This window comes from Pantherophis guttatus, chromosome 3 (genome assembly GCF_059756535.1).
Source record: "Pantherophis guttatus breed Tessera chromosome 3, ASM5975653v1, whole genome shotgun sequence".
In the NCBI taxonomy this organism is placed as follows: Eukaryota; Metazoa; Chordata; class Lepidosauria; order Squamata; family Colubridae; genus Pantherophis; species Pantherophis guttatus.
The window spans coordinates 99,008,625-99,022,264 of record NC_142065.1 but is presented as its reverse complement, the minus strand read 5'-3'; positions in this window follow the sequence as shown (position 1 = coordinate 99,022,264).

Here is a 13,640-nt window from a genome sequence, read left to right as displayed (position 1 = left end):
GTATCATAACCCTCCCCCTTCCCCAACCCCCTTAAAAACTTAGCTAAAAAACTATACAAACCCCCTTTCTTAGGTCCCCTAAGGCCCATATGCCCATATACAGTGTTTATGCATCTAACAACATTGTAATCAGATCATTTTTTTCCACCTCAGGAAAAAAAAAACAGAGGAGGGTGGGGAAACCTTGGGCTCCTATGAATGGCTATGCTTGTTATAGAAAGAACTAAAGTAGGCTAATGAACTACCTGGATATGAGAACCTCTCCTTTCATCCAAAAGATGCAAGAGGACAAAGAATGAATGTGGAAAGAATAGTAGCAGAGATAAGAGAATTCAACTTTCTGAACTTTTCAGGCCCATATTTGATGAGACAGCTTCCTGGAATTACCAGAAGCTTTCCAGTCCCTCTTGCTCTTCAGGGTGACTAAGAAAAGTATTAACCATTGGCACAAGTCTGCCATGTAGTCTATGCTCCCTCACATTCACAGTACTCACATTCAGAGTGATTATAATCCACAGCTGGGAGGTTGGCAACAAAATTGTAACTTTCCTTTCTTCTTTCACCGTGTTTCTTCCTTTAGGACAAATATGAGAGATTTTTTTTTTCAAAGATGTTATCTGTACCCCTACAAATGTTCAAATGAGGCTCTGGGTTAGATTCAATCTACTTTGTCAGAATCCCATTTCAGTTCAGCCACCTCATGAATCTGTTCAAGTCCCTCTGATCAGTTCAGGATTTGGTCAGATCTGATGTATGTTCCTAAGCATGACAGATGACAGAGGACAGAGGAAAGTCTTCTATTATAGACAGCTAACCAATGTGAAGTTATCACAGGTATTAAACGCAACAGTCGTCATCCTCACTCCACATCTGTTCTCTTCGGATTGGATCACCAGCTAACAGGTTTTGGAAATAGATTTGAAAGAAGTGGCACAGAATATTTGCCAGGTGCTAATCCATCAACAAAATATCCCTAAACAATGACAGCAAAAGAATAACAACATCTGCTCAAACAAATGATTTATGAAGCTGGAAGTCTGCATGCCAGGGTTTGCTTACTCTGTATTTATATAACACAATCTGCACCCTGAAGCCAAGCAGAAACAAATGCCACAGAAGCACATGGACCAGCTGTTTTACAACACTCTCTATCATGAGAGTCCCATTTCATTGCATTATAATCCTAAAGGGATATCGAGAAGATAAAAGTGAGGTAAATGCAGCTTTAGGCTATGATTCCGTATCCACTTAATTGGGACTATTCAGGACCAACAAATTCAGGAAGGTTTCCTGGTGAATTAATATGAATATAATTGTACTTGTATTGATTGTGATGGAACAAAGTTAATTGATGACATCAATGACTCTTCTCATGGATAATTTTTTTTTTTGCAGAATTAGATTGGTCCTTTGTTGTCTTTTCATTATTTTAGTCCAAATTGGTTTCCATCACACTAAATAGATGGTAAATGGAATAGAATAATCTCTCTCTGTGTGTGTAATTGTCTCCCCATTAATATTTAATATATGGGAAAGTTGCCTGTAACACTCAGTTATTTTAGATTACAACTTTTATAATACTTGATGTTGTGCATGCTAGCTAGAGCTGACAAGAGTTCAATTATATAGGTAAAAAGTCACCATTCCTTGTTCTAGTAAAATAAATCGGTGATATCATGTCATCATAATCTGTATTTCTAGGTCATATAAACAGTGTTTTAACATATTGGAAAAGGGACTATATACGTCCCTATACCTAGATTAGGTATAGAATCTATACCTAGATTAGGTATCGTCCTAATCATGACGATACCAACACGATGATATTTGATATCACAAAGCAAGCTCTGCTCTTCAATCTCAAATGATGAAGTGGAATTTGCATCACAGTTTGCAATGTTTTAATACTGATCCCATGAACAACTATGAGGGACACCAAAAGCACAGAATTCAATGTTATTACACAAATATTGAGAATTATGAGGTACAGGTAATCCTTGATTTACACCATTTGTTTAAAGACCCTTTGAAGTTATGATGGCATTGAAAAAAATAATATCCAGTCCTCATGCTTATAAGTATTGTAGAATCCCCATAATCACAGGATTGCCATAAATAATTATCCTATCTGGTTTCAAATAAAGTCAAAAAGGAAGCCAACATGGATAGTCATAAATAGGGATCATGTGGTATCTCATTTAACAACCATAGCAAAAAAAAAAAAAAAAAGGCTCATAAAATCAATGTCTAACTTAATGACTTCACTACTTAAGGATGAATTTTCTGGTTCCATTTGTAATCATAAATTGAGGATTACTGGTTAATTATATTATACTGTGCCACGGTGGCGCAGTGGTTAGAATGCAGTACTGCAGGCTACTTCTGCTGACTGCCAGCTGCCTACAATTTGGCAGTTCGAATCTCACCAGGTTCAAGGCTGACTCAGTCTTTCATCCATCCAAGGTCAGTAAAATGAAGATCCAGATTGTTGTGGGCAATGCTGACTCTGTAAACTGCTTAGAGAGGGCTGTGAAGCAGTATATAAGACTAAGTGGTATTGCTATTGCTATTGCAGGTCCCTGTTGGTCTTAATGGATTTGTTTGCTTCTTTCATGCAGATATTTCTTCCTGCAATTTTTTTCTAGACACAAAATAAAAAAGTTCCCCAATATTTTCTGTAGAAAAAATACATTTTAGTGTTAGCACTTTTTGTTAATGATAATCCTTTCATTTTTTAAAAAGAAAATGAAGCCAATTATAGAATGTTGAATCATTTACCACACAGACAGAACTAAATGATATTTACTGCAACTATGGAGAGATGAAAAATCTTTTCCAATTGATTTTTATATGTTTATGTCTTTGCATCCTCCAATTTTTTAGAACTGGAACATCCTCACATTTCCAAACTTTGTGGTGCAGTTCAGTGGCCCAAATAGAATTGACCTTTTGGGCAAAGAAATACTTCTCTTCCATACTAGGAAACATTTGCAAACAAACAAATAGAAAAAAATTGGCAAGAACTGCAAATAATACCACAGTCCATATAGCAGGGAGCTATTAATTAAGTTGGGCCACACAATTAAAACATGAAACAGCAAATAAAGGATAATAATTTACGTAAAATGCCTTTTTTTTTCTACAGCAAAAGTGGCAGCTAGGACAACACAGTGGATATGTCCACGAATAGGTCCAAAGGTATTTGTAGGATTGGCCATTTTTATCAAAATGATAAAAGCAATGCCATGGTGCAAGCTTTGCCCAATTTGTTTGTGCATGTGACATAATATATTAAAATGAGGGCAGAGGCTGTGGCACTGAGCCCTAGTAGCCCAGTGGTTAGAATGCAGCACTGCAAAAGAGAACTCTGCCCACAGCCTGGAGTTCGATTATATTGGGGCTTCAGATTGATTCAGCCTTCCATACTTCGGAGGATGGAATGAGGACCCACATTGTTGGAAGAAATATACTGACATTGTAAACCACCCAGAGAACGCTGTAACGCAGCATGGGATGGTATATAAGTCTAAACACTATTGCTATTAAAGCACATTGCTGCTTTCATCATTTACCAACATCATCACCTGAGCCCCAAGCAAATATCTCTAAGCAGGGCAGATATTTCAGCAACTTCTGCCAGAAGGCCAGCGAATGAAGTTTTGAATTATCACTTACTGTAAACCAGCTGCCACTATAGGTACAGCTCATATAAATCTGTATGGAAAATATTCTAAAACATATATTTCTGGCTGTGAATAGGGAATACTGTCCTGGAAAATGAATAGCTTATGACATCGGGCTGTGAGAAACTGTAGAGAGGTTGGGAAAATAATAGAATGTTAGACCCAAGCCACTAAAAAATAGGAACATGTATTTGTAAATTAGCTCATAAATGTTGGCCAAGTCCAGTAGGGTGATGGGGAAGGAACCTGGGAAGAAATATTTACAACCTTTCCAAGAATCTCTACCTTAATTCCTCTTGCAGTTTTCAAAGTTCTTTTTTTATTGTTAATTCAAACATTAAATATCTTTTCCTTAAAACAGTTCAATTCTGAATTTAGAGAGATTCAGTTTAAAGTAGTCATTAAGGCATCAGGCTAGAAACTGGAAGACCATGACCTCATTCTGCCCTAGAAAGCCAGCTAGTGACCTTGGGTAGACATTTTTCTCAGCTCTAGGTAGGAGGCAATGGCAAACCACTGCCAAGAAAACTACACGGACTTATCCAGGCAGCCTCTGAGAATAAAATATGATTGAATGGAAGAAGAAAAAAACCTCACTTCAGTAGATAGTTTTAAAACTGGACTTCCTTACTGCTTAAACCATTTTGGAACCCAAACTAAGGCCGCAAGCCTTATTAAACCACAGAGAATAATCTCCAAGCATATCATATTCTCCCATGAACCAAAAATTAAAAAGCTCCCCCAAATTGTAATTCTGTTGGATATGTTTTTAGATGAGGCATTATTTTAATGGCAAACAAATGATTTATAAGCAACAGGAAAAAGAACAAAGCCAAAAGACAGAAATATTTAATTCTTTAAGCACTTGATCTGCTATTTGTTTGAACGAGACTATATGTAACAAATGAAGAAAACTGAAAACAAGGAGATAAATAATATATGTAAACATTAGGGTTTACAGGCAGATTTCACAGTACAAAATGTCATAATTGCTAGCATTAAAATTGGAGAAGCAAAGTTAGCATATCTCTGGGGTTGTGATATGAACAGCAAAACAGAGAGATGAATACATATTTGGGTTTTCTGAAAATCTTTGGAAGGAAGCTAACACTTTTAATTCTTGAATTAATATTCAGCTGCAGAAAAGAAATCCAATTATCAGATGATTATGATTAGTCCCCCCTTCAAATCAAATTCCGTACTAATCTTCTATTTGTTATTCCTGAAAACAGCAATTAAGAGGGATGCCATTCAAGATCAATTTGAAGAGACAAATAAAAGCCTATTTCTAGTGTTTCTTTCCCCATCTATCCATGGTCCCCTCTTCCAAAAAGGAAGGAAGGAAGGAAGGAAGGAAGGAAGGAAGGAAGGAAGGAAGGAAGGAAGGAAGGAAGGAAGGAAGGAAGGAAGGAAAATTATTATTTCTATTATTAGTAAGCTAGAAATAATTCTGCCATATGAAACTACTCCTTCTTTTTCTTAAACATTTGCCTTTAATTTTCTTCTTGAGGCCTAATGGTTGCAGGTTTGATCTTTCATATCCAACTGCAACAAAAACTGATTCCAAGTCAGACTGAGACCCAGTTCCATATAGTCCTAGCAGAAGTGTGATGATAATGATGTAGCTGTTTCCCACCTTTACTGCACTATGTGTATGCAAACAGCTGGAATGGGATGCCATAGAAAACAATCTAATGTTTATTATTTTGGAGTAGAAAACAATACAGCTTGTGAACTATTCTGAAACAGAAAATTCAGTGATTCTCGAGCAGGAATGTAGTCTTCAGCTGAAGATGAGGCACAGGAAGAGATTGGAAGTTTAGATTTGCAACTATGGCAAAATGTTCTTTGTCAATCATTCTCAGGATAATCATATCAAATCTGCAGTTGAATTAATCACTGGATGTTGTGGGCAAGAGACAGAGGGTAGATCCAGGCAAAGCAGAGTTCCCCAAAGATGAATCGCTAGTCCTTTATCCCAAGGTCCATAGTTATCATCAGCTCTGAAAATTAAAGCTGGCTTTTCATTAAGAAATTTGCCCTAAAGTTTTGAGACAAATTATTTAAAGTTACCATTGTTTCTCTTGATGCTGTCTTCATGGAACTCAAGACCAGAGCAAATCCAGTTCAGACGCCTGGAACAGAATTAATCTATGACAGTTTCTTGCAATGAATGTGATTATTTTATACATGAAAGGATAATTACAAATGCTGTCACAGTGTGGATAAAGTAGATTAGGGATTTAGAAATGTAAGGTTATTATCAAGCCATGAATTAGGATTAAGGCTCAATCACCACATACATTGTCTTGTCATATCCTGTGGTTGCCATGGGGATGAAAATGAAAGCAATGAGATGTCTGGCTATATATAATGTCCTGTTTGGTTTTTAAGAAACCCAGAATAAACCATCACCAACAAGCCGAGGGGAGTTAGTTTATATTTGATATTTAGAATGTTTTTTTTTTTTTAAATAATTAACAGTCCAGCTACATTATCACTTCAGAATCATTTTCCCCTTTTTCTAAGGATACATTCAACCCCTTCTTTTTTCCCTCTCATACAAAATTTCTCGGCAAGAGGTCACTGTGGCGATTTAATGAAAACTAATCCAGCTTTGAACTTGCATATTTTAGCAAAATGTATTTTGTAGTGTGAGAGTGACATTGTGCTGTGTGCATTGTCACTGCATTGCAAGCTCCTAAACAACAACAACAACCCAGCATTGTATCTTTTCAGAAGATGTTCTATGCCAATTTGCTGTCTGTCTCCCCACCAACCCAGTGGATATTCATGAAAAAAAACTTATTGAATTTAGGTAATACAAAAGCAAAAAAAGAAAAAAACACCTCTGGTCCCTCGATATATACAATAAATCCCATGGTTAGATGGATGGATCTGAGAAAAATGGAAACTTCCAACATTTTTAGACATCATGCATAGCCAAGCTTGAGACTTTAATTCATTGAAAAAAGAAATCTCAATGTGTTTTCAGATGGTTTAGCTACACCAGGAAAGTTGTAATAGCTATTCAAAAATATATCCACCATAGGTAAAAAAATTATCATGTATATATCTACTCCTTCCAGTAGCTTCAAGGAATTTAGATGGAGAAAAAAAGGGTGTGAAATAAATGGGGCGACTGTGTAATTGGGACCTGGATGACATCTAATTTTTCCTAGTACATTCTAATGCCTTTTATATATTACAAAATATATATAAAGAAGATCATTCTGAAATGAGTCCATATGACTCTATGCTGAACTGAGTCAACAGAAATAATCACACCTATAACTATGAATGTCCCCCCCCCAAAAAAAAAAAAATTCTAAATAAGGCCATAGCTAAAGTGTCAAAATATGGGCTTGGACTGATTTTTCAGAAATATCAATACTTTGCCAGAATTAACTTACGTTAGAGTATCTTTTACATAGTTATTGGAAATATGTTAGTGTTATTTGATTATTATTTGCAAAACATTCTCAAAACATTCTGGCTAAGAATTTAGTATCAATATATTTGGAAGCTACCAAATTGGGAAAGTTAATTTATGACATAAGTAAAGCTAATAAGTATAAAAACAGGATTTAATTATACACAGGTTCTTTTTAATAAATTCATTTGTTGTTAGTCACAAAGTCATGACTGACCCATCGTGACCCTATGGACAACGTTCCTTCAGGCCTTCCTGCCCTCTACCATCCCCTGGAGTCCATTTAAGCTCATTCTGACTGCTTCAGTGACTCCATCCAGCTGCCTCATTCTCTGTCGTTCCCTTCTTCTTTTGCCCTCAATCGTTCCCAGCATTAGGCTCTTCTCCAATGAGTCCTTCCTTCTCATTAGGTGGCTAAAGTATTTGAGTTTCATCTTCAGGATCTGGCCTTCTAAAGAGCAGTCAGGGTTGAGCTCCTCTAGGACTGACCGGTTTGATTGCTTTGCAGTCCAAGGGACTCGCAGGAGTCTTCTCCAGCACCATAGTTCAAAGGCCTCAATTATTGGCGTTCAGCCTTCCATACTGTCCAACTTTCACAGCCATACATTGCAACTGGGAAAACCATAGTGTTAGGATATGGTGTAAGCCTAACAGGTTGTTCAGGCAATATATGTGTTCTATAACTTTAAATGTATTCTGTAACTTTAAGATGTAATGCTGAGTAATTGTACTGCTGAGTCATTGTAACTGACTGCTGACTGACTGCTGACTCCAATTATCCTAATTGTACTGGTGAGTCATTGCCATGCTGATTTCACTTATCTTAAGTGGATAATTACTAGTGTAAACTATATATAAGAAGGAAGCTGAGCTATAGTTCTTGTTGGACCTTCTCTCATCGTTGTTGGAACTGTTGGACCTGCTCTCATCATTGCTGGACTTGTTGGAACTGTTACCATCGTGTGAAGGAGCTCTCATCGTGGATGGATATACTACCATCGTGATTTATTACCAGCGTTGAATTGCTGTTTATTACCTACTGCTGTTTTTGTATGGTAAGAATATTTCTGTAACTCCGGACTGATTTGAATGGCTAAAGACTTGGATTGACTAAAAGACTATGCAATTGTTTTTCACTACAAAGTAAAAGCTTTGTTAAACCAGTTTGTATGTATTGTATTCATTGCTCTCAGTACCGTTTCTCTGTGCACTTGCTGTGCTGGTTGGTTAACACAACAATATCAACAATATCCTTAACACATAGCCTTGAGTATACACACTTTTGTTGGTAGGGTGATGTTTTTAGTATGCTGTCTAGATTTGCCATAGCTTTCCTCCCCAGGAGTAAGTGTCTTTTAATTTCTTGGCTGTAATCCCCTTCTGCAATGATTTACTGGCCCATATACTCAATATTGCCTAGCCTTAATAGAGAGAGCAAGGTAGATAGACTCAATGGGAGATGAGCCATAATGGAAAAAATACTAGCAGCTTCTGAAGTAAGATCCTGGCTTGTGACATGCCTTACCACTTTTGGATTAAGCCAATGCTCCCAAAGGCAAGAAAAGAAGCCAGACCAGCTCCAGCAACAATACTGGGAGACACAAGTGTAACAAAGAAGATAAACTGATGTGTATCAACCCCTATCTCTCCACTACATAGGTAAAATAAATGTGAGGAATAGATCTAGTGCCCTAGGACAGCTTTAACCTCCAAAGATTGCAAGAATGCAATAATAAAGGCCATGTCCTCAAGTCCTCAAAGGTTGCCCAAATCATCTCAGATAATCTCCTGGAGCAAGCTCCCAGGACCCTTATAACAACTGCATCAGTAAACTTTTTAAGGAGGCTTGCCTTCTGTCTGCCATTACAATGGCACTGGGTACAGCATTAATGTCATGGCCCCATTGGAGCCTGAGTCTGCGGAGGAGGATGAGCCAGAGCTGGGGCCAATAGAGGTTGAAGGGGTGGCCTTGTTGGCTTCAGAGGAACGCAGGCAGGAGCAAGACGAGGCATCCCCAGGTCCCTCAGGGTTGGGATGGTTTGCCAGCAGGAAAGAATGGGGGCCTGATGACCAAGAGAGGGCAGTCAGTGGAGATGAGGTGCAATGTAGCTCAGGCGATAAGCAAGGACCACCCCCTCCTGATCCCCGAACACAGAGAGTAGAGAGGAGGAGGGAACAGTGCAGGCTGTCCTGATGACTCGGGAGGCGAGCGCCCCACCCCTCTTCACAGGGCACACCTGGGGACTGAGACTTAAGGAGATGCTGTGGGGAGGGGTGCTTGCCAGGAACAAATGCTGAATTTGTGGAGTTTTGTGTGCTGTTGCCGATGTCTGGAGTTTGCTGGACTTCTTGCCTAGTTCCTTTGCTTCGTGGACAATTTGCCTAGTTCCTTTGCTTTGTAGACTCATTGCCTTGTTCCCTTGGCTTGCTGGATTTCTTGTTCAGAAGCCATTGTGCTAACACCATTTTGCTTGACTACATACTCCAGAGGCTGCTGGAGGTGTGTTTGTGAGTGTTTTGCTCTGGGAATTGCCATAAACATAGGAGTGTTTAGGGTATATTTGGAACAATAAAGGGGAGTTTGAACTATCAGCTGACTGTGTTGCCTCTATGTCTTGCCCCAGGTCATCACAGTTAGAAATCTTGAAAGACCAGGATAGGGGCCAATCATCATGAAGAAAATTGATCTATGTGATAACTGAAATCTAACGACAAGCTGATGACACAAGCAAACTAGACGACTTCAGGGAACTTCTGAAGATAGAAAGCTATATGAGAACATATTTACTGATGTCAGAATTAAATCTAGACCATGGAACCATAACCCATTCTTCAGTCTAGAGGTACATGCATTTTAAAAAAGCAACAATAATAAAATTGTGGGTTTTTTAATATATATATTTATAATTGCATTGATGTATTTCCATATGGTATGATACTTCCTTGCTACTTTAGCATCACTTGAAATGTACAACCATCCAGTAAAGCTTCTTCCCAATCAATCAACAACCCCTCATTTTTTTGGGTTGATGACCATGAATTAGAAAGGGCTTATTTATTTATTTATTTATTTATTTATTTATTTATTTATTTATTTATTATTTTATTAGATTTTTATACCGCCCTTCTCCTACTGGACTCAGGGTGGTGAACAGCCAAAAATAAAAACATCATATACAAAATTTAATTTTTTTAAAAGAATTAAACAAGTATGAGCCCAATAAATTTAAAACACCCCAACTAAAACCAATTGAAAATTAAAAATATCTAAGAGGGGGTCAAGCCAGCCCAGCTTGATGAAATAAAAAAGTTTTAAGGGCATGGTGAAAAGCACGGGGATCTGGGATCCTACGTATCTCCGGGGGCAGGTCGTTCCAAAGGACAGGTGCTGCTACAGAGAAGGCCCTCCCCCTGGGGGTCGCCAGCTGACATTGTGTGGCTGACAGCACCCTGAGGAGTCCCTCTCTGTGGGAGCGTACTGGCTGGTGGGAGGCTATCGGTGGCAGAAGGCAGTCCCGTAAGTACCCAGGCCCTAAGCCATGGAGCGCTTTAAAGGTGGTAACCAACACCTTGAAGCGCACCCAGAAGACCACCGGGAGCCAATGCAGTTCGTTCAGGAGGGATGTCACATGGGAGTGCCCCATCGCTCCCATAATCCCCTGCGCGGCCGCATTCTGCACCGGTTGGAGCCTCCGGGTGCTCCTCAAGGGGAGCCCCATGTAGAGAGCAGTGATATGATAGTTCCTATTCCTCTGGTCCATAATCCAAATTCTGCAACCTCAGAGTAGCATCTTATGACATAGAAACCATAAATTATTGAGATAAAATAAAGAAGGAATTATTTAATACATACTTTCTGCTCCTATTTTTAACATTAAATTTCCTTCTCTATGTTGACATAGATATTTTACATCTCTGGAAATAATTCGGTCAAATAACATCATGCCACTGAGCCTGGTACCTGGACGTGATGGAATTTATAGTCTCATGCATCAATGCAAGAGGCAGCACAAAGCAGTGGTTTTACAACACTAGACAGACAGGAGCTTAAATTATTATTATTATATATCTGTTTAGGTAAAATATTAATGTTTTAATTAAACATAGCAGCAAAAATGTACGATTGAACAAAGGAGCCTTGACAAATATTCTTATATTACTAAGAATTATGCCAATACATAATTAAGCATGTTTAATTTCTGAACAATAATAAATTTCTGGAATAAGAAGTGCTAGTAGAAATTTTTGTGTTTCTCACATGGCTCATGCTTTTTGGGACTGCTGGGGTTGTAGTTTGGTAGCAACTGGATAATCCCATCCTTGATTTTCCTACTGCATTATTGTAATTGTGTCTTAGGGCTTTTCCCCTCTCCCCCAAAAAAGATTCTCTTTATCCATTCTTATAGGATTTTTTCCTTATTATTATTTTTATGCTGAAAAATACATTACTTTTTTACTGCAGCTTATTTGAAAAATAAAAGCTCCATTCCAGCTAATGTCATTAAGAGCTTTTCCTAATGTTGCGGTTTTTAAAAAAATTCTCGCATCTGGAGTATAGCAGAAGGGAGGGAGGGAGGGAAGGAAGGAAGGAAGGACTAGAAATTATTATTTCTATTATTAGTAAACTAGAAATAATTCTGCCATATGAAACTCCTCCTTCTTTTTCTTAAACTTTTGCCTTTAATTTTCTTCTTGAGGCCTAATGGTTGCAGGTTTGATCTTTCAAATCCAACTGCAACAAAAACTGATTCCAAATCAAACTGAGACCCAGTTAGGCTTATTGTACTAGCTAACGCCCCGTCTCATTCATATAGTCCTAGCAGAAGTGTGATGATGATGATGTGGATGGGCTACTGCTTCCCACCTTTACTGCACTATGTGTATGTAAACAGAAGGAAGGGTTATTTCAGACACAAAGCAACAGCAAGAAGCAGAAAGCAAGCAGGCCCATTAAAGCAGTTAATTTACTGCACCAGCAACTTCATCATGGCATGTGGTTCTGCTAAAAGCTAATTCTATACTATGAAGCATATTATATTAAAAAGAAAGACTAGTTTAATTTTATTTAGTTGGGGACACGTTTAGCACTGGAGGACTAGGAGTAGCAACAGAGCAATGTGTGGGAAGAAGTATAAACAACAGTTATTGTGAAAAGAATTATATACAGTCAGTCTTACCCTCTCTGTGCTTGAAAATAACATTGGGAACTTAGAATTTTACTGGAGCAGACCTTCAAAGATGTTAAGAAAAATAACAAGTAACAATATGGATAAATCAAGCCAATTTTCATATAGAGATATTCTGGCCCTGGTGCCATGATATGGTTTTTTATATTTGAAAGAGAAGGAGAGAGAGTGTCAGGGTATGTAGAATTAATAGCTGTAAGCTTATGGAAGGTTGTAAGCAGAGCAGGGCCGGATTTTCCTGTAGGCTAACTAGGCTTCAGCCTAGGGCCTCAAGATCAAGAGGGGCCTACACAGTGGTGGGATTCTGAGGGTTCTAGGGGGTTCGGCCGAACCTTTTGTTAAATTGCTGGCTCGCCCGCCCCTCGCCTCCCACCCGCGCGGTGCCAGCCTACCATAGCCAGGGGTAGGCAATTGTGGCTCTTTTACAACCTGTGGACTTCAACTTCCAGAATTCCTGAGACAGCTTGGCTGTCTCAGGAATTCTGGGAGTTGAAGGCCACAGGTTGTAAAAGAGCCACAATTGCCCACCCTTCCCTAGCCTGAATTCCGCTGCCTGGGATCCACGTGGGCTGCCACGTGGTACCCCACCGGCTCCGGACGCAAGAGAGCAGGATGGAGAAAGCAGCTTCCACGCCTTCACTCACCCTCAGCTCTGCTCTGTTGGATCGCCGGCCGTTCGCTTACCCCGCCCACTCCCAATCTATTGCTGCCTCCGATGGCTAGAGGAAAAAAAAACTTCAAATTCTTGCCGCAGGGCTTCAAAGGGCTGCCCTAGAGCCAGTGGTGCAGCCGAACCCTTTGTTAAATTGCTGGCTTGCCCCTCCCCTCCGCACCACTATTTATTGCCAATAAATAGTGGTGGGCAAGGGGCGGGGGAGCCAGCAATTTAACAAAGGGTTTGATGTGGTTTTTTTGTAATTTTATTGGCCCACGGAGCTTCAGCATAGGCTAATTGGCCTCCCGGCTCTCAGCTGATTTGTCTCAGCTGTTTTGCTCAGGGCTCTTCTGCTTCCTTGCAAAGAGTGCTGATTTTTTTCCCCCTAGCATTGCTGAGAAACGAAACTGAAACTGCTTTGCTGTTGCTGAAAGGTTGGAAAATTAGGCAGGCAGAATTCTTTTCTTTTTCCTCACCAAAAAAGGTAGGTGCCAACAATGGGAAATTTAGGGAAAAAGAGGAGAGTTCAGGATTTTAAAACACAAAAGAAAAAAAGCTCTATTTAACTAGGGAATTGTAATAATTGAGATACTATTAATTGTATATTTCTGAAAGCAGAAATGGTTAAGTTGTGGTTTGGAGGAATATATGGGGGAAATTATTTGGTTTATTATTATTGGTAA